We start from the raw sequence: 22,736 nt of genomic DNA, 5'->3' as shown, positions 1-22,736 counted from the left end.
GAGTCACGATGGGTGCTGGTACAAAGGGTGCTGTGGTGGGTGACACGGTGGATGCTGTCACAGTGTGTGCTGTGATGGTTGTCACGGTGGGTGATGTCACAGTGGGTGCTGTGGTGGGTGTCACAGTGGGTGCTGTCACATTGGGTGTTGTGCCAGGTGTCATCGTAGTTGCTATTACACTGGGTGTTGTGGTGGGTGTCACAGAGGATACTGTGATGGATTTCACATTCAATGCTGTCAGAATGGGTGCTGTGGTGGGTGTCACAGTGGGTGCTGTGGTGGGTGCTGTGGTGGGTGTCACGGTGGGTGCTGTCACAATGGGCGCTACTGTGGTGGGTGTCTCCAAGGGTGCAGTCACAATGGGTGCTGTGGTGGGTGGCGTGGTGGGTGGCATGGTGGGTGCTGTCACAGTGGGTGTTGTTTTGCGTGTCACAGCAGGTGCTGTCACAGCGGGTTCTGTCACAGTGGATGCTGTGGTGGGTGTCATTCTGAGTGCTGTCATGATGTGAGCTGTGGTGGATATCACAGAGCATGCTGTCTCTCGTGAACGGTGTTGCCTCAGGGATTTAAGAACAGTCCCACCCTGTTTGGAGAACAACTTTCAAAAGACTTAGAGTCCTGGGAACCTCCACTGGAAGAAGAGAAGTTATTGCAGTACGTAGATGACATCCTAACAACTACCCAGACGGAAGAGGCCTGTGTGGCCTGGACGGTAAGCCTCTTAAACTTTCTGGGACTCCAAGGGCACAGGGTATCGAGGAAAAAGGCTCAGGTGGTGAAACAAAAAGTGATTTAGCAGGGCCCATACCGGCGAGCAGTCACTTATTTCTCCAAGCAATTGGACTCTGCAGCCAGAGGATGGCCTGGATGCCTCAGGGCCGTCGCAGCAGTCGTGCTATATATCCAAGAAGCATGCAAATTCACTTTGGGCCAAAAAATGACTGTACTAATGTCACACACAGTGTCTATGGTGCTAGAGGTGAAAGGCGGGCACTGGCTTTCCCCACAGAGGTTCCTGAAGTATCAAGCCATCACAGTGGAGCAAGATGATATAGAGATAATGGTAACTCACATTGTTGACCCAGCCTCTTTCCTCAGTGGGCATAAAGGAGAACCTGTACACCACGATTGCCTGGAGACTATTGAGGCCACATATTCCAGTCATCTGGATCTGAAAGATATCCCTTTAGGCGACGCGGAAACCTGGTTTACTGATGGGAGCAGCTATGTCGTCGGTGGAAAATGACATGCTGGATATGCAGTTACCAGCTGCAGATAGGTAATAGAATCTGGACCTTTGCCAACAAACACCTCTGCACAAAAGGCGGAGCTGATTGCTCTGACCAAAGCCTTAGAAATAGCGAAAGGGAAGAATATAAACATCTATACAGACTCAAGATATGCACTGGGGGTCGTACATGTGCATGGAGACATTTGGAAAGAAAGAGGACTGTTGAACTCACAAGGCAAAAACATCAAACATGCACAAGAAATAGTGAGACTGTTGGAAGCAGTCCAACTGCCTGAGAAGGTAGCAATTATGCACATCACGGCACACCAGAAGGTGAGCTCAGAATTAGAAGAAGGAAATGAACTGACAGATAGAGAAGCAAAAGAAGCGGCAAAAGGTGAGACAACAATTGAAGGAGCTTTAATTCCTGATGGGAAAATTTCCCTGGAAGGTAAGCCAAATTACAACAAAGATGACCGAAAATTAATCACAGACCAAGAAGGAATATTCAATGAGGAAGGGTGAGCCAGCACAGCACAGGGAAGAATAATTGTCCTCTCCTCTCTGTTATGGTCACTAATAAGGAACAAACATCAAAAAAAAAAAAAACAACGCACTGAGGGGTGGACGATTTATATAAATATCTGACAAACAAAATTATGGCTAGAAATTTGCATGCTACTATCCAACAGGTAACCCGCCAATGTGATTTCTGCCTCCAAACAAACTCCCAAAATATTCCTAAACCCAAAGTGGGTCAAACTGGGAGGGGCAACAGACCAGGACAACAGTGGCAGATTGACTTTACAGAACTGCCAAGAAAAGGGGGGTATAGATATTTGTTGGTATTAACGGATAACTTTTCAGGTTGGCCAGAAGTCTTTCCAAATAGAACTGTGAAATCTCAAGAAGTAACACAATCTTTGCTAAGGACATACACCTCGATACAGAACAAGGCATCTGCCGTTTTGAAGCCCATCCAGGCAATACTCAAAGCACTGTGCTTGTATATATTGGCCAAGGCTGTGTGCGCTTAAGAACTGCTTGCGCTTTTATAAGGATAGATAATAATGAAACTATAGCTGTTAAGAATCATTCTAATCTTTGTATTTCTAATTTTACTAAGATCACTGGGTGTGACTTTACCTATTTAACACCAGTAGTATACCACCAACTGATAAAAGCTAATTACACAATGTACCACAAATTATTACCTACACCCATTGGGATGAACCTTACAATGGTAAGGCAATTACTAAAGCATCAAGACCTAATTAACATTTTGAAAGAGGTCCAGAAAAGTGGAAAGAAGACCTTAATTATCATTCATCATGGTACAGAAGAAATAAGCAGAGTCTTGCGAAGAGTAAGACAAGATACAAGTCACCGCTGGTGGGATGTACTTTTCGGATGGTCACCCACTGCAACTGGCATTCTAAATATGTTGTGTCACCCCATTATTGTTCTTCTAATATTAGTCAGTGTTAGCTTTGTGTTATCCATTGTGTTATTTGTTTGGAATTGGAAGATGCTGCAACAAGTGGCGATTTTGACTTCATAGCCAAACGCACATGGTAAAGCACTGAAAGATACCTTACACAGGAGTTTGCAAAAAGAAAAATCTATGTATTAGTAAAAGAATCTACTAACTTTATAGAAAAGGGGGGACTGATGCGAAGGGTTAACCAACGTACAGGGAGGTTACGGTTAAGCGACTTGCTTAAAATGTTACTGTTTATTCATGCTTACTCAACAAATGCCTGCTCAACTCTTATCATGCTTGCCGAAACAGGATGAGAGGACCAAGGCTATTGATAACAGAAAGGAACAGTAACTCGGTTCCTGTTCTCTGGACCCCCAAACCGGCTGAAATCAGCTTTGAGTTTGGACAGTGACTAAATCACCGGGGAACATGCGCAACGACTAGAGGTGAAAAGTTCAAGGAAGAATACTTACTTCATCTTGAGACCCTTTCCCACGACCACCAGCAGACACGATGCAAGCAAGGACCTTTTACCTCATCATAATACGAGAGGGGATAGGTCATGAAAATGTTTAAGTGTGTTATGTAACATCATGAACATGCATAAATACAAAGGAGAACAAAGCTGAGGCGCGCATGCCTTTGGAGGATCAATCCCCCATGCGTCTCAGCACTGAATACAGCATATCTACTTTACAACTTTAATGAGTTGTGGAGTCTACCCGCGTATCAAGAGCACCCACTGTGACAACCACAGCACTCATAGTGAAAGCACCCACCGTGAAGCCCACAGCACACATTGTGACAGCATCCACCGTAACACCCACCACAGAAACCACTGTGACAGCACCCACCATGACACCCACCACAGCACCGTGACAGCACCCACTGTGACCCCCACCACAGCACCCACCACAGCACCCACTGTGACACCCACCACAGCACCCATTCTGACAGCATTGAATGTGAAATCCATCACAGCTCCCACTGTGACAGCACCCACTGTCACACCCACCACAGCACCCATTTTGACAGCACCCACCGTGACAGCACCCACCATGACACCCACCACAGCACCCATTGTGCCAGCATCCAATGTGACAACCATCACAGCACCCACTCTGACAGCACGATGTGACAGCACCCACTGTGACACCCACCACAGCAACCATTGTGACAGCATCCACTCTGGCACCCACCACAGACCCCATTGTGACAGCACCCACTGTGAAACCCACCAGAGCACCCACTGTGACAGCACCCACTCTTGTTAGGGAAAAGGTAAAATTTTATGTTAAATATAACACTCTGACACCCAGCAGAGCACCCACTGTGACAGCACCCACTCTTGTTAGGGAAAAGGTAAAATTTTATGTTAAATATAACACTCTGACACCCACCAGAGCACCCACTGTGACAGCAACCACTGTGACACCCAACATAGCATCCCACTATGACAGCACACACTGTGACACCCACCACAGCACCTATTGTTACAGCACACACAGTGACAATCACCACAGAACCCGCTGTCACAGCATCCACTGGGACACCCACCACAGCACTCACTTTGACAGCACCAACTGTGAAACCCAGCACAACCATTGTGTCAGTACCCATTTTGACACCCACCATAGCAACCACTGTGACACCACCCAGTGACAACTACCACAGCACCCACTCTTACAGCATTCACTGTGAAACACACCACAGCACCTACTTTGTCAGCATTCACCATGGCACCCAGTAGAGCACCGAATTTGACGGCATGAAACGTGACACCCACCATAGTACTCATTGTGACAACACCCACCGTTGACACCCACCAAAGCATACATTGTGACAGCAGTCACCGTGACAACCTCCACAGCACCCACTGTGACAACACGCACCCTGACACCCATGACAGTACCTACTGTGATAGCACTCACTGTGAAACCCACCACAACACTCACAGTGACAGCACCCACGATGGCACCCACTACAGCCCCCATTGTGACAGCATCCACCGTGACACCCACTACAGCACCCACTGAGACCGCACTCACTGTCACATCCACCACAGCACCCACTGTGACAGCACCCACGATGGCACCCACTACAGCCCCCATTGTGACAGCATCCACCATGACACCCACTACAGCACCCACTGAGACCGCACTCACTGTCACATCCACCACAGCACCCACTGTGACAGCACCTGTAGTTTCTCGCTACTCGTGTGGTGAGGGACGGAAGCACTAGTTCCCTCTGAACTAGGGCTGAGACATAGAGCATTCACGGAATGCGGGTCATCAACGATTTATTGCGCAGTTAGAATTCCTTATATCTGCCGCCTAAGCACCTCCCCCGGGTCAGCTGGTTCCTGTCCCTCCTGGCAACCTCCCGTCCGTGCATCAATCCCTACATCTCCCCTGCCTCAAGATTAGAAAACTCAGGGTTTTAACAGCTATTCCAGATAACAACTTATAACTCTAACTAACTAAGTAAGAAAGGTTTATGCCACTAAGTATTCACACACAGTGCATATTACATAATCAAACAAGAAGGAAACAAACATCCTAATACTAATAAACACAGAGCGTCAGCCTAAAGGGACCTAGACACAGGTGTTTCCGGCCTGAGTGATGTCATATTCAACAGCCGGCTACAAAGTTCGTAAGGCACGTCGTGACTGGATCCGTGAGTGAAGTCATCTGGACACACAAGGGCCAGGGATGCCATTTCACACCTCTTTCCGTCACTCTCTCCCAGATACAGCCGAGCGCCAATCACCACCTGTGAAATATAGCTCAAATACAAACTTACAGACACAACTACAAATACGGTAATTACCATTTGCTGGTACCCAGCGTAGCCCAGTCTCACCCTCTACACAGGCATAGCCTCGCCCGTGAGCACGTAGGGCAAATGGACCTATCTTACCCTTTTCCGGACCTTTCACCCATACCTGTGGATACAGGCGTTTGTCTAGAGGTGGAGCAAAGTGCGAGTTCATTGGGGATTGTTCACTTGATCCATGTGAGAATTGATTGAACTAGTCAGACCAGAAAGTAAAAGTCGGTGCACACGGACTGTGGGAGCTCCTCTGGGTACGGTCTCCCGCGCCTCAAGACACACGAGGGGAGCTTTCAGAGTCCGGTACGCGCGTTCGACGATAGCTTGGCCAGTGCTGTTATAAGGACAACCGGTCTTATGTTCAATGCCCTACTGTCGTAAAACCAAAGCCACCAGTTGACTTGAATATGCTGGGCCATTGTCGGTCTTGATCTGGCTAGGGACTCCCAAAATCGCCATGACCTCGCGCCAATGCAAAATGGCTGCTTTAGTGTCTTGCTTGCATTGTGCCGTAGCCAAGATGACACTGCTACAGATATCAACCGTGACATGTAAATAGCGCATAAAAACTGTAGCACAACAGTCAGGGACTGGCAGACCTTGTGCAACACGGTCTGCACTATTGTTACCTTCAGTTAGGAGTCCAGGGATGTGCGAATGACTATTACAGTGTTCTGGGCAAATTTCAGCAGCTTGCTCAGACAAAGCCTGAAAAAGGACTTGCGCACACTCCATCGTAGCCTCAATGGCTAATAGGGTCCGCAGACCACTGTCGTAGCACAGTAGCTACAGTATATGCTTCCAGAAATTGAACTGCTATTGGCTAGATGTAACCAATATAGATTGTGATTGGCTCAGAAGTGCAGTCCACACATTTTTGAAGCAGATAACAAGCTAGCTAAAATTATCCATTCGCTACCTTTCTCACATAACTTGCAGTTTCACCATCCCGCTCCCACATCTTGTTAACCTTGAGCAAACGCCAAGTTCCTTATTCTACTGCACGTAACTGTCCTTTAGTAACTTAAGGCTAGGCCTTGCAGCCTGCGTAACTTGAGTTCAGGCCTTGCAACTTAACTCAGAGTTTGGCTAAGACCAAACAGCTGGGATTGCTCACATGTCGATTGCTCAGCTGTATTTTTCATAACCACCATCTCCTAAGGCTAAGATGTCTGGGTTGGTCACGAAACGTCCACTGTCCCTTAGCCACTCCACAATTCCCTCTTTTTGTTTTTGAGCAAACCAGACAGATGTTACATTTTTCTTAACTATAGACATCATACACCACAACATGTAACTTGCTACTAATACAAATAAAACTAACACACATAATATAGCTACTCCATCCATCATCTTTTGTTAGCCATTTAACCCCCTCTTTCAACTGTTGTATACTCTTATAAATTGATTCCAAATGATGTGACAAATTCATGCAGCACATCCCCTCAAATTCAGCACAACCATGCCCCTGTGCCAACAATAAAAAGTCGATTGCTGCCCTATTTGTAAGGTGGCATGATGAACACTATCAACACCAGTCAAGAGCCCACTTAGTGCAAGCATAGTAGCATTTGTCAGTTCCTTCTTATCTTGCTGGGATTCCTTCAGCTTTTGTTGTCCCTTGGTTCATGTCCGACTCCACGTAGGCACTTGCTGATCTGGGTACATGGCCGTTCTTTGCCAGAAAATCATACACATCACCGCCTTTTTCTTTCTATACAAGCCAAACACGCTTTGTAGCACTCATTATCATTCGTTGGATACATTAAAAATACCCAGCAACAAAATCAAAATCGTTAAAATGACAATAAACACCATTAGTCCACCTTTTACTAGAGCAACCAGCCAACATTCACTACCAGTCCCCATTCACCTAACAAATTGTTCAGCCAAAAGGCTTGCCCATCCTCATACACCATGTGTAAGATCTTAGCATGTTTCCATATTTCTTCAACATAGGCCAATCACAGGCTGCTGGGTCTGCCCTTTTTCTCCTGGATGTCTCTCTGATAACAGGGGAGGCCATCCCCTCCCATCAAGGTCTGGCATGGCATGTGTCCCCACCGCTCCACGCCTGCTGGGTTGCAGCCAACAGCGGAGCTAAAGGTTCTTCTTGGTGGCAAACACAGAGGCCAACCCAGTCTTGCCCTTGACTGTGGCAGCAGGCATTTGGCCAACCTCAGTTCTTGTACCTTGTTGTCAATGCAGAGTTTCACCTGCTTCATCCAGTAACAAGTTGCTACTGCGGCAAAGCACACACACAGATTTACATTACCAGAGTAACTATTACAGGTTACAACAGCATGTTGAAAATGCTGATGGCAGTGAGAAACCAGCCAAAGAACTTTCTTACCAGTGGAGTTCTCCCACCCTCTTAATTTGTTCCATTACCTGCTTTATAACACTACCATCATATTAGAATCTTTCTAGCTTTTGTCTTAGCATTTTCTAGCAGCTGCTGCAAATTTGCATGGTCTAACATCTTTTACAAGTAATAAGTCCACACAATACAAGGTATAGTTTCTCATTAGCAACTGGCTAGTAAATACAAGTGGTTTTATACACAAAATCACAGCCTCTAATAATAGCTACGTTACAAGCACACATATTCAAGTTGTTACTTTTCAGTTGCCCCCAAGTGATGTCCTGTAATCATTTATTTTTCTCCTCCTTTATCTCATTCTGCTTGGGGTATTCACTGTCGAGGCATTGGGTTCCTCCACTTGTCTGTCCAGCTCATGGCAAGGCTTTGCAAACTTTGCAGGCAGCTGCCATGGGCCTGTAGGTAGGAGAACACAAACATACCCCCTATCCCAGGCTATCAGCTCTTGAGAACGAGGTGGGTTAAAGTGATTCAAAGGCATTCTGATGGAAAAGGAATGTGAAGCTACAGCTGCTTGCTGCTTGCCTGCTTATCAGCAGCCATAAATACCTGCCAGCAACAGCACTTGCATTAACCCTTTCTTGCCCAAAATGTTAATCTGCTACCCATTAAAACTTTTACATAAACCCAACAACAAAAAATACACAGAACACTGTCCACCCTCAGCACACACACACACACACACATACGCATGGGATCCCACAAGCACACGCCATACAATTACAATATTTGAAACACAAAACCTAGACAATCATTATTCCCACCATACGGTCCCTCATACAGAACGTGGCGTAAGGACCCTGTGAAGACAATCAAAAAACCAGCTCCAAGAAGCATCATCACAGTGTGAGGCTGCAGGCTCAACTTCAGCGGGCGTCCCCACAGAGGCTCTGCCTCCCCCACATCGCATGAGCCTTGGGCTTTTACACTGACCAAAATGCACACTCATTCCGATGCAGGTGGCCAGCCTACATCGGAAGAAGTGGTCAGCAATATCCATAAAAGTCTCCAAGGGCTAATAGAAACATGGATATACATGGATATATATTTGCCAACTTCTAGTACATGTGGATCACAGAGAGACTATCAAACGAGTTGTATATGGGGTTTCAAGTCCACAGCCCGCCACAGCACTCACACACCATGTTCAAAAGGCTATAAGGGTACGTTTTGTTTTTTTTTTTCCCCCCTAGAAAATCAAAAACAAACTGAACACTCCAGCCTGGTAGCCAAGGATAAAGACAATGTCGTCAGCAGGGAGGATTCCCCCAGGGTAGACTTTGAGGGTTGCTGTCGCTCGTTGTGGGGAACCCCCCTGTCCCCTGCCCTGTCGCACAAAGGGGAGTGTTGCCAGGGCTCACAACGCTCCACTTCCCGTTTTCCTGCGGCTGCTGTTGTTGCTGTTGCCATGGCTGCGGTTTCTGGCAGTCGCGCTGCAGCTCCAGCGCTGCCCGCTCGGCCGTGCGGCCCGGGGGCTCCGGCCGCGCCTCCCGGGGCACCTTCCTCCACAGCTCCCGAGCAAAGGTCTGCACCTGCGGCTCCTCCACTTGCAGCGCCACCGTGTCACCCAGCTGCTCCAGCAGCTCCTCTCCTGGAGACAACTTTCTCGATGGCATCCCACGTCTCCCCTAGATCTCCTGCTTTCTTTTCCCCAGCCAAGACCGCTTCCAAAAGCTCTTGGCGGATCCGTCCCCATCAGGAGGTATCTAATACGTCCACGGGGGCCTCCACCGCCCCCCGGCCTCACAACCATTGGATGCAGTGGCCCGCTGGTCCTGAGTATATCACCTTCGGCAACTCAGCTTGCTGCACGAGGGCCTCCAGTACCTGTACCACGTGGCTCCCATCCATCGCTATCACGTCAAGGTCACCACCTGTAGCTTCTCGCTACTCATGTGGTGGGGGACGGAAGCACTAGTTCCCTCCGAACTAGGGCTGAGACATAGAGCATTCACGAAATGCGGGTCAGCAACGATTTATTGCGCAGTTAGAATTCCTTATATCTGCCGCCTAAGCACCTCCCCCGGGTCAGCTGGTTCCTGTCCCTCCTGGCAACCTCCTGTCCGTGCATCAATCCCTACAAGCATCCACCGTGACAGCACCCACCGTGATGCCCACCCCAACACTCATTGTGACAGCACCCACTGTGACAGCACTCACTGTGACAGCTCCCACCATGGCACAAAGCACAGCACCCATTAGGACAATACCCACTGTGACAACCATCACAGCACCCTCTGTGACACCCACCACAGCACCCACGGTGAAAGCACCCACTGTGACAACCGCCACATCACCCACTGTGACAACCACCACAGCACATACTGTGACAGCACCCACTGTGACCCCCACCATAGTACCCATTGTGACAGCACCCACAGTGGCACCCACCACAGCAAGAATTGAGAATGCATCAGTCATGGCACCCACCATAACACCCATTTTAACAGCACCCACTCTGATGCCCAGCACAGCACCCACTGTGACAGCACCCATCGTGACTCACACCATAGTACCCATTGTGACAGCACCCACAGTTGCGCCCACCACAGCAAGAATTGTGAAAGCACCAGTCATGGCACCCACCATAACACCCATTTTAACAGCACCCACTCTGATGCCCAGCACAGCACCCACTGTGACAGCACCCATCGTGACTCACACCATAGTACCCATTGTGACAGCACCCACCGTGACAGCACCCACCATGACACCCACCTCAGCACCCATTGTGACACCACCCACTGTGACACCCATGACAACACCCACTGTGACAGCAACCACTGTGACAACCACCAAAGCACCCAGTGTGCCACCCACCACAGAACCCACTGTGACACCCACCACAGCACCCACTGGAACAGCACTCCCTGTGACACCCACCACAACACCCACTGTGACAGCACCCACCCTGACAGCCAAGACAGCACCTATTTTGACAGCACCCACTGTGACACCCACCACAGCACCCACTGTGAGAGCATCAACCGTGACACCCACCAGAGTACCCACTGTGACAGCACCGACAGTGACACCCACAAGAGCACCCACTGTGACAGCACCCACTATGACAATCACCACAGCACCCATTTTAATAGCACACACTGTGACACCAATAACAGAACCCATTTTGACAGCACCCATTGTTACACCAATGACAGCACCCATTGTGACAGCATCCACTGTGACACCCAGCACAGAATCACAGAATCACAGAATATCAGGAATTGGAAGGGACCTCAAAAGACCATCTAGTCCAATCCCCCTGCTGGAGCAGGAACACCTAGATGAGGTTACACAGGAAGGCGTCCAGGCGGGTTTTGAATGTCTCCAGAGAAGGAGACTCCACACCCCCCCTGGGCAGCCTGTTCCAGTGTTCCGTTACCCTCACTGAGAAGAAGTTTCTTCTCAAATTTAAGTGGAACCTCTTGTGTTCCAGTTTATACCCATTACCCCTTGTCCTACCATTGGTTGTCACCGACAAGAGCCCGGCTCCATCCTCGTGACACTCACCCTTTATATATTCATAAACGTTAATGAGGTCACTCCTCAGTCTCCTCTTTTCCAAACTAGAGATCCAGCTCCGTCAGGCTTTCCTCATAAGGGAAATGCTCCACTCCCTTAATCATCTTTGTCGCCCTGCGTTGGACTCTCTCCAGCAGGTCCCTGTCCTTCTTGAACTGAGGGGCCCAGAACTGGACACAATATTCCAGATGCGGTCTCACCAGGGCAGAGTAGAGGGGAAGGAGAACCTCTCTCGACCTACTGACCACCCCCCTTCTAATACACCCCAGGATGCCATTAGCCTTCCTGGCCACAAGGGCAGTGTTGGCTCATGGTCATCCTGCTGTCCACCGGGACCCCCAGGTCCCTTTCCCCTACACTGCTCTCTAATAGGTTATTCCCCAACCTGTACTGGAACCTGGGCTTGTTCCTACCCAGATGTAACACTCTACACTTCCCCTTGTTATATTTCATCGTATTTTTCACAGCTCAACTCTCCAGCCAGTCCAGGTCTCGCTGGATGGCAGCACAGCCTTCTGGCGTGTCAGCCACTCCTCCCAGCTTAGTGTCATCAGCAAACTCGCTGATAGTACACTCAATTCCCTCATCCAGGTCATTGATGAAGATATTGAATAATACTGGCCCCAGCATTGACCCTTGAGGCACTCCACTAGATACCGGCCTTCAACTAGACTCCGCCCCATTGACCACAACTCTCTGGCTTCTGTCCTTCAGCCAGTTTGCAGTCCACCTCACCACCCTACTGTCCAGTCCACACTCCCTCAGTTTAGCTGTGAGGATGCTGTGGGAGACTGTCAAACGCTTTACTGAAGTCAAGGTAGACCACATCCACCGCTCTGCCATCATCCAGCCACCTTGTTATGTGTTCATAAAAGGCAATGAGGTTGGTCAAGCACGACTTGCCCTTGGTGCAGCCATGTTGACCGCCCCTAATGACCCTCTTATCCTTGATATGCCTTGAGATGGCATCAAGGATAAGGTGTTCCATCACTTTCCCAGGGATGGAGGTGAGGCTGACCGGTCTATAGTTACCCGGGTCCTCCTTCTTGCCCTTTTTGAAGATTGGAGTGACATTTGCTTTCCTCCAGTCCTCAGGCACCTCTCCCATTTCCCAAGACTTGGTAAAGATGATGGAGAGTGGTCCAGCAATGACTTCAGCCAGCTCCCTCAGCACCCGGGGGTGCATCCCATCTGGACCCATGGATTTATGGATGTCCAGATTGCTTAATTGCTCCCTAACCCAGTCCTCATCAACTAAGGCAAACTCCTCCAATTTCCCAACTTCCTCTGGGGCCTCAGGGGTATAGGGCTCCTCAGGACAGCCTCCAGCAGAGTAGACAGAGACAAAGAAGGCATTCAGCAACTCTGCCTTCTCTGTATCTTCTGTCACCAGGGCACCCACTCCATTCATCAGTGGGCCTACATTACCTCTGGTGTTGGTTTTATCTGTCATGTATTTGAAAAAGCTCTTTCTGTTGTCCTTGACCCCTCTCACCAGGTTTAATTCTAAGGAGGCCTTAGCTTTCCTAGTTGCCTCCCTACATCCTCTGACAACAGCCTTATATTCTTCCCAAGTGGCCAGCCCCTCCTTCCATGATCTGTAAACTCTCCTCTTCCATTTGAGCTTACCCAGCAGTTCCTTGTCTAACCATGCAGGTCTCCTGGCTCCCTTCCTTGACTTCCTACGTGTTGGGATGCTCTGATCTTGAGCTTGATAGAAGCAGTCCTTGAATGCTAGCCAACTATCTTGGGCCCCTTTACCTTCGAGCAGCCTTGCCTATGGGATTTCCCCCAGCAATTGTTTGAAAAGGCAGAAGTTTGCCCAGCTGAAGTCCAGGGTTGCAATTCTGCTTGCTATTCTGTTCCTGCCGCACGAGATCCTGAACTCCACCATTTCATGGTCGCTACAACCGAGGCAGCCCTCAACCTTTACTGCTTCAACTAGACCCTCCTTGTTAGTGAGGATGAGATCCAGCAGTGCTCCTCTCCTAGTCGGTTCCTCCACCATTTGCATCAGAAAGTTATCATCAATGCACTGGAGGAACCTCCTGGACTGTGGCTGGGTTGCTGAGTAGTGTTTCCAGCAAATATCAGGGAAGTTAAAATCCCCCACGATGACCAAGGCCTGTGACTCTGAGGCCACTCTCAGCTGCCTGTAGAAGGCCTCAACTTCCTCACCCTGGTCTGGTGGCCTGTAATAGACACCTACAACAGTACCACCCCTGCCAGCCTGCCCCTTAATTCTCACCCATAGACTCTCAACCTGCTCCTCATCTGTGCCAGGACAGTACTCAGTACATTGTAGTTGCTCTCTCACGTAAAGAGCAACTCCGCCACCTCACCTGGCTGGCCTGTCTTTCCTGAAAAGGACATAGCCATCTAGGACCACGTTCCAGTCATGTGAGCTGTCCCACCATGTCTCTGTAATTGCCACCAAATCATAATCTACTGACTGAAGACAAGTTTCTAACTCCTCCTGCTTATTCCCCTGTACACAGCTGCTCACATTGGTGTACAGGCATTCCAGGGTGCGAGCTGAGCACACCGATTTCACCCTACGGGGATGGGAGGCCTCCCAGTCTTCATCAATTCTAGAGTGCTGCCCCACTGGTGCCAGCCCAGCTATAACCCCATCCCCCTTCAAATCTAGTTTAAAGCTCTCCAAACGAGCCCTGCCAATTCCTGTCCCAGCATCCTTCTACCCCTGCGAGATAAACCTTTCCCACGTATCACTGTCTGGACTGGTGCCTTACAAAACCAGCCATTATCAAAGAATCCAAAACCCTGCCTGTAGCACCAGTCTTGAAGCCAATCATTTATGGACTGAATTTTTCTAAATGATCCCACGTCATCATCTGAAAATGGAAGGAGTGCAGAGAAAATCACTTGAGCCCCTGAATCTTTCACCATCCGTCCCAAGGCCTTGAAATCTTTCTTCATCCCCCTCAGACTACGGGATGCAGCTTCCTCCCTGCCTGTCTGGAAGACCAGCAGCGGGTAGTAGTCTGTCAGGTGCACCAGGCTGGGGAGTGCCCTGGTGATATCCCTGACTCGGGCTCCAGGTAGACTACAAACTTCCCTATAATGAGGGTCAGCTCTGCATATTGGGCCCTCTGTCCCTCTCAGAAGGGGATCACCTACTACAATTAGCCTTCTTTCTTTCTTATAAGAGGCAGTCTTGAGGTGTGGAGGCAGCTGCCTCTTCCTATGTGACCTTGTAGGCAGGCTTTGTACCCCATCCTCACCTACCTTTTCTTCAGATCCAGGGCCTCAAACCTATTACAGAGGGGCACCTGGGGAAGCAAAGCAGGTAGGGAAGGGAGTTGCCTGTGACGCCGAACTGGAAGTTGCTTCCAACCCTCATCATCTCTTTGGTCCCCTACCTGTGCCCGACAGTGACAGGGCAGGGACTGTCTTGGGTCTTCCATCATTTTTTGGGGGGTATCCCCCTTTGGCCTTTCTGAGTGGCAGGCACATCAGGGAGTTGCTCCACCAGTCAATCTCCTTTTCACATTCCCTGATGGACCTCAGTGTCTCGACCTCCTCCTTAAGTTTCACCACCATGCTGAGCAGATCTTGTACCTGCTCACACCTCATGCAGGTGGAATGCCTGCCTCCCTCCCCCGGCTGCAGCAGGCTCCAGCACTCCCTGCGGCCGGAGACCTGAACAGAGATGGTTTGGGACAGGGCCTCTGTTTGCATTCCAGCAGACTTTTTGTGACAAGCTCTCTTTCTGGAAGAGACCATGGTCAGCAGCAGTCTGGGACAGTGGCAATAACTGAGACGGTCCAACAAGCGATGGTCTAACAAGCAACTACTGACAACCTCTGCACCCTAATACACGAGCTACCACACCCACTGCTGCAACACAATGTGGGCGGTACTCACCCGCTTCACCAGCTGGTCTCACCTCCCAGTGCCTGGTGGGCAGCGGCGTCGCTGCCCTCTTGAAGGCTTTTTCAAGGCAACGGGCAGGGGTGTGATCGCCGTCACCGTGGTAACGCCCACGCCACGTCAGCCGCTCTCGCAAGGGCTGCCGGGGCTTCCGGGTCACAAAATTGAAACTCTCAATCCCTTCTCCATACCTCGTGATCGCTGAGCGGCTCTGTCCAAGTCGGCACCGATCAGCTGACCTCGCGGACCGAGTGCTAGTTTTGAGTTTCAACCACTTTTTGTTGTTCTTACAGCACCCACTGTGACAACACTCACCGTGACAGCCGCCGAAGCACCCATTTTGATAGCACCCTCTGTAACACCCACAACAGCAACCATTCAGACAGCACCAAGCATGGAACCCACCACAACACTCACTGTGACTGCACCCACCATGACACCCACTACAGCACCCACTGAGACAGTACGCACTGTCACATCCACCACAGCACCCACTGTGACAGCACCCACCGTGATGCCCACCACAACACTCACTGTAACCACACCCACTGTGACACCCACCACAGCACCCATTTTGATTGCACCTTCTGTAATACCGACAACAGCACCCATTCTGACACAACCCATCGTTATACCCACCATAGCACCGACTGTGACAGCCCCAATATGGCACCCACCACAGCACCCATAGTGACAGCACGTACTGAGACACCCACCACAGTACCCACTGATACAGCACCCACCATGACACCAACCACAGCACCCACACAGCACACACTGTGACACTCATCACAGACCCATGTGGATGGATGATGGCAGAGCGGTGGATGTGGTCTACCTTGACTTCTGCAAAACATTTGACACAGTCTCCCACAGCATTCTCATAGCTAAATTGAGGAAGTGTGGCCTGGATGATCAGGTAGTGAGATGGACTGCAAACTGGCTGAAGGAGAGAAGCCAGAGAGTTGTAGTCTATGGGGCGGAGTCCAGTTGGAGGCCTGTATCTAGTGGAGTGCCTCAAGGGTCAGTACTGGGACCAGTATTATTTAATATATTCATCAATGATTTAGATGAGGGAATTGAGTGTACTGTCAGCAAGTTTGCTGATGACACTAAGCTGGGAGGAGTGGCTGACACGCCAGAAGGCTGTGCTGCCATCCAGCGGGACCTGGACAGGCTGGAGAGTTGGGCAGGGAGAAACTTGATGAAATATAACAAGGGAAAGTGCAGAGTCCTGCATCTGGGCAGGAACAACCCCAGGTTCCAGTATAGGTTGGGGAACGACCTGTTAGAGAGCAGTGTAGGGGAGAGGGACCTGGGGGTCCTAGTGGATGGCAGGATGACCATGAGCCAGCACTGTGCCCTTGTGGCCAAGAAGGCAAATGGCATCCTGGGGTGTATTAGAAGGGGGGTGGTCAGTAGGTCGAGAGAGGTCCTCCTTCCCCTCTACTCTGCCCTGGTGAGACCGCATCTGGAATATTGTGTCCAGTTCTGGGCCCCTCAGTTCAAGAAGGACAGGGAACTGCTGGAGAGAGTCCAGCGCAGGGCGACAAAGATGATGAAGGGAGTGGAGCATCTCCCTTATGAGGAAAGGCTGAGGGAGCTGGGTCTCTATAGTTTGGAGAAGAGGAGACTGCGGGGGGACCTTATTAGTGTATATAAATATATAAAGGGTGAGTGTCACGAGGATGGAGCCAGGCTCTTCTCAATGGCAAACAATGCTAGGACAAGGGGTAATGGGTATAAACTGGAACACAAGAGGTTCCACTTAAACTTGAGAAGAAACTTCTTCTCAGTGAGGGTGACAGAACACTGGAACAGGCTGCCCAGGGGGGGTGTGGAGTCTCCTTCTCTGGAGACATTCAAAACCCGCCTGGACACATTCCTGTGTAACCTTATCTAGGTGTTCCTGCTCTGGCAGGGGGATTGGACTAGATGATCTTTTGAGGTCCCTTCCAATCTCTAACATACTGTGATACTGTGATACTGTGACCCATTGCGAAAGCGTAAAACCTGTTGCTGGTGTCCCAGACTGCTGACCAATATGGTCGCCTCCAGAAGCAGAGCTTGCAGTAAGGAGACTGTAGCAACTCAGAGACCCCGTCCCATACCGTGGCTGTTCAGGTCTCTGGCTGCAGGGAGTGCCAGAGCCTGCTGCTGCCGAGGGAGGGAGGCCAGCATTCCACCTGTGTGAGGTGTGAGCAGGTAGAAGATCTGCTCAGATTGGTGGCAGAACTTAAAGAGGAGGTCAAGACGCTGAGGACCATCAGGGAGTGTGAAAGGGAGATCGATTGGTGGAGTAACTCCCTGGCGTGCCAGCAGGAACGGTTCCAGGGAGATACCTTCCAAAAGGGGATGGACCCCCTGTCCTCTCAGACAGAGGGGGATGGCCCGAGACAGCCCCTGCTCTGTAGCTGTCGCGCAGAGGTAAGGGACCAAAAAGACGATGAGGGCTGGAAGCAAATTCCAGTTCGGAACCGTGGGCAACCCTCCTCCCTTCCTGCCCTGCTTCCCCAGGTGCCCCTCCGTAATAGGTTTGAGGCCCTGGATCTTGATGGAGAGGTAAGTGAGGATGTGGTGCAAGGCCAGACTACAAGGTCACATAGGAAAAGGCGGTCAACTTTACGCCTCAAGACTGCCTCTGACAAGAAAGAAAGAAAGGTCATTGTTGTAGGCGATTCCCTTCTGAGAGGAACAGAGGGCCCGATATGCAGAGTTGACCCTCATCATAGGGAAGTGTGTAGTCTGCCTGGAGCCCGGATCAGGGATATCACTAGGGTGCTCCCCAGCCTGGTGCACCCGACAGACTACTACCCGCTGCTGGTCTTCCAGACAGGTGGGGGGGAAGCTGCTTCCCGCAGTCTGAGGGGGATGAAGAAAGACTACAGGGCCTTGGGGCGGATGGTGAAAGAGTCTGGGGCTCAAGTGATCTTCTCCTCACTTCTTCCATCTTCCGGTGATGATGTGGGACTGAATGGGAAAATTCAGTCCATAAACAATTGGCTACGAGACTGGTGCTTTAGGCAGGGCTTTGGGTTCTTTGATAACAGCTGGTTTTATAAGGCTCCAGTCCGGATGATGGCACGTGGGAAAGGTTTAACTCACAGAGGCAAAAGGATGCTGGGGCATGAATTAACAGGGCTCATTTGGAGAGCTTTAAACTAGATTCGAAGGGGGATGGGGTTGTAACTGGGCTTGCCCCAGTGGGGCAGCACTCTAGAATTGATGAAGACTGGGAGGCCTCCTATAATCCTAGGGTGAAATTGGTGAGCTCAGCTCCCTCCTTGCAATGCCTGTACACCAATGCGCGCAGCATGGGAAATAAGCAGGAGGAGCTGGAGACCTGTGTTCAGTCAGTAGATTATGATCTGGTGGCAATTACAGAGACGTGGTGGGACAGCTCATATGACTGGAATATAGTCATGGAGGGCTATGTCCTTTTCAGGAAAGACAGGCCAGCCAGGCGGGGTGGTGGGGTTGCTCTTTATGTGCGAGAACAGCTGCAATGTACTGAGTTCTGTCCAGGGACAGGGGACGAGCGAGTCGAGAGTCTATGGGTGAGAATTAAGGGGCAGGCTGGCAGGGGTGATACTGTTGTGGGTGTCTGTTACAGGCCACCAGATCAGGGTGAGGAAGTTGATGAGGCCTTCTACAGGCAGCTGAGAGCGGCCTCACAGTCACAGGCCCTGGTCGTCGTGGGGGATTTTAACTTCCCTGATGTTTGCTGGAAGGACTACTCAGCAACCCAGCCACAGTCCAGGAGGTTCCTCCAGTGTATGGATGATAACTTCCTCATGCAAATGGTGGATCAGCCAACCAGGAGAGGAGTGCTGCTGGATCTCATCCTCACTAACAAGGAGGGGCTGGTCGAAGCAGTAAAGGTTGAGGGCTGCCTTGGTTGCAGCGACCACGAGATGGTGGAATTCAGGATCTTGTGTGGTAGGACCAGTACAATAGCAAGTAGAATTGCAACCCTGGACTTTAGCAGGGCAAACTTTGGCCTTTTCAAGCAATTGCTAGGGGAAATCCCATGGGCAAGGCTGCTTGAAGGTAAAGGGGCCCAAGATAGTTGGTTGGCATTCAAGAATTGCTTATTCCAAGCTCAAGAGCAGAGCATCCCGACACGTAGGAAGTCAAGGAAGAGGGCCAGGAGACCTGTGTGGTTAAATAAGGAACTGCTGGGTATGCTCAAGTGGAAGAGGAGAGTTTATAGGTCATGGAAGGAGGGGCTGGCCACTCAGGAGGAATATAAGGCTGCTGCTAGAGGATGTAGGAAGGCAGCTAGGATGGCTAAGGCCTCCTTAGAATTAAATCTGGCAAGAGGGGTCAAGGACAGCAGAAAGAGCTTTTTCAAATACATAGCTGATAAAACCAACACCAGAGGCAAGGTTGGCCCACTGGTGAACAGGATGGGTGCCCTGGTGACAGAAGATACAGAGATGGCAGAGTTATTGAATGCCTTCTTTGTCTCAGTCTACTCTGCCGGAGGCAGTCCTGAAGACCCCTGTACTCCTGAGACCTCAGATGAAGCCAGGTCACTGGAGCAGTTTGCCTTAGTCGACGAGGAATGGGTTAGAGACCAGTTGAGCAATCTGGACATCCATAAATCCATGGGTCCAGATGGGATGCACCCCCGGGTGCTGAGGGAACTGGCAGAAGTCATTGCTAGACCACTCTCCATCATCTTTACCAAGTCTTGGGAAACGGGAGAGGTGCCTGAGGACTGGAGGAAAGCAAATGTCACTCCAATCTTCAAAAAGGGCAAGAAGGAGGACCCGGGTAACTATAGACCGGTCAGCCTCACCTCCATCCCTGGGAAAGTGATGGAACACCTTATCCTTGATGCCATCTTAAGGCATGTCAAGGATAAGAGGGTTATGAGGGGCAGTCAACATGGCTTTACCAAGGGCAAGTCATGCTTGACCAAACTCATTGCCTTTTATGAGGAAATAACATTGTGGATGGATGATGGCAGAGCGGTGGATGTGGTCTACCTTGACTTCAGCAAAGCATTTGACACAATCTCCCACCGCATCCTCATAGCTAAATTGAGGAAGTGTGGCCTGGATGATCAGGTAGTGAGGTGGACTGCAAACTGGCTGAAGGAGAGAAGCCAGAGAGTTGTAGTCTATGGGGCGGAGTCCAGTTGGAGGCCTGTATCTAGTGGAGTGCCTCAAGGGTCAGTACTGGGACCAGTATTATTTAATATATTCATCAACGATTTAGATGAGGGAATTGAGTGTACTGTCAGCAAGTTTGCTGATGACACTAAGCTGGGAGGAGTGGCTGACACGCCAGAAGGCTGTGCTGCCATCCAGCGGGACCTGGACAGGCTGGAGAGTTGGGCAGGGAGAAACTTGATGAAATATAACAAGGGAAAGTGTAGAGTCCTGCATCTGGGCAGGAACAAGCCCAGGTTCCAGTACAGGTTGGGGAATAACCTATTAGAGAGCAGTGTAGGGGAAAGGGACCTGGGGGTCCCGGTGGACAGCAGGATGACCATGAGCCAACACTGTGCCCTTGTGGCCAAGAAGGCAAATGGCATCCTGGGGTGTATTAGAAGGGGGGTGGTCAGTAGGTCGAGAGAGGTCCTCCTTCCCCTCTACTCTGCCCTGGTGAGACCGCATCTGGAATATTGTGTCCAGTTCTGGGCCCCTCAGTTCAAGAAGGACAGGGAACTGCTGGAGAGAGTCCAGCGCAGGGCGACAAAGATGATGAAGGGAGTGGAGCATCTCCCTTATGAGGAAAGGCTGAGGGAGCTGGGTCTCTATAGTTTGGAGAAGAGGAGACTGCGGGGGGACCTTATTAGTGTATATAAATATATAAAGGGTGAGTGTCACGAGGATGGAGCCAGGCTCTTCTCAATGGCAAACAATGCTAGGACAAGGGGTAATGGGTATAAACTGGAACACAAGAGGTTCCACTTAAACTTGAGAAGAAACTTCTTCTCAGTGAGGGTGACAGAACACTGGAACAGGCTGCCCAGGGGGGGTGTGGAGTCTCCTTCTCTGGAGACATTCAAAACCCGCCTGGACACATTCCTGTGTAACCTTATCTAGGTGTTCCTGCTCTGGCAGGGGGATTGGACTAGATGATCTTTTGAGGTCCCTTCCAATCTCTAACATACTGTGATACTGTGATACTGTGAACAGCCACATACCCAGATCAGCAAGTGCCTCCATGGAGTTCGACATGAACCAAGGAACAGCAAAAGGTGAAGGAGGATGGGAGCGAGGCACTGGGAGTGAGAATCCCAGCAAGATAAGAAGGAGCTGGAATGTACTGAGTTGCTAAATTGAGGACTGTTGGAAAACTTTGAAGGTCAGGTTCTCACACCTGTGCTTAACCAATTATATGTTAGTTGTTAAGGGCCTCACAGATATGTATCCAATCACAATGGGCCAAGTTAGTGTAAACAACTTTAAGAAATAGTATATAAAGAGTTAGTTTTCTATAATAAATGGCTTTGCCTGATCACATTGATCTCCGACTGAGTCCATTCCGCGACAGGTTCCTGAGGTGGTTGTCGCAGTGGGTGCAGTCACAATGGCTGCTGCGGTGTGTGTCACTGTGGGTGATGTCACACTGGGTGCTATGGAGGCCGTCACAGTGTGCGCTGTGCTGGTTTTCATAGAGGGTCCTGTGTTGGGAGTCACAGTGGGTGCTGTCACAATTGGTGCTGTGGTGGGTGTCACAGTCGTTGCTGTAAAAATGGGGGCTCTGATGTTTTTCACAGTGGGTGCTGTGGTGGCTATCACAGTGGATGCTGTCACAATAGGTGCTGAGGTGGGTGTCACAGTGTGTGATGCCACAGTGGGTGTAGTGGTGGGCGTCACAGTGGGTGCTGCCACAGTGTGTGCTCTGGTGGGTGTCACAGTGGGTACTGTCACAATGGGTGCAGTTGTGGGTGTCACAGTGTGTGCTGTCACAGTGGGTTCTGTGGGGGGTGTCAAAGTGAGTGCTGTCACAGTGGGTGCTGTCACAATGGGTGCTGTGATGGGTCTCGCAGTGTGTTCTGTCACAGTGGGTGCTGTGGTGGGTGTCACGGTGGGTACCGTCACAATTGTTACTGTGGTGGGTGTCACAGTGTGTGCTGTCACAATGGGTGCTGTGATGGGTGTCACAGTGGATGCTGTCAAAATGGGTGCTGTGGTGCGTGTCACAGTGGGTGCTTTCACAATGGGTGCTGTTGTGGAAGTCACAGTGGATTCTGTCACAATAGGTGCCGTGGTGGGTATCACAATGGGTTCCATCCCAGTAGGAGCTGTGGTGGGTGTCACAGTGGTTGCTGTCACAGTGGGTGCTGTAGTGGGTGTCAAAGTGGGTGCAGTCAAAGTGGATGCTGTAATGTGTGTCACGGTGCGTGCTGTTTCGGTGGGTGC

The sequence above is a fragment of the Psittacula echo genome, assembly GCF_963264785.1.
Source record: "Psittacula echo genome assembly, chromosome: 21".
NCBI lineage: Eukaryota > Metazoa > Chordata > Aves > Psittaciformes > Psittacidae > Psittacula > Psittacula echo.
Note: the sequence above shows the minus strand (reverse complement) of the source record.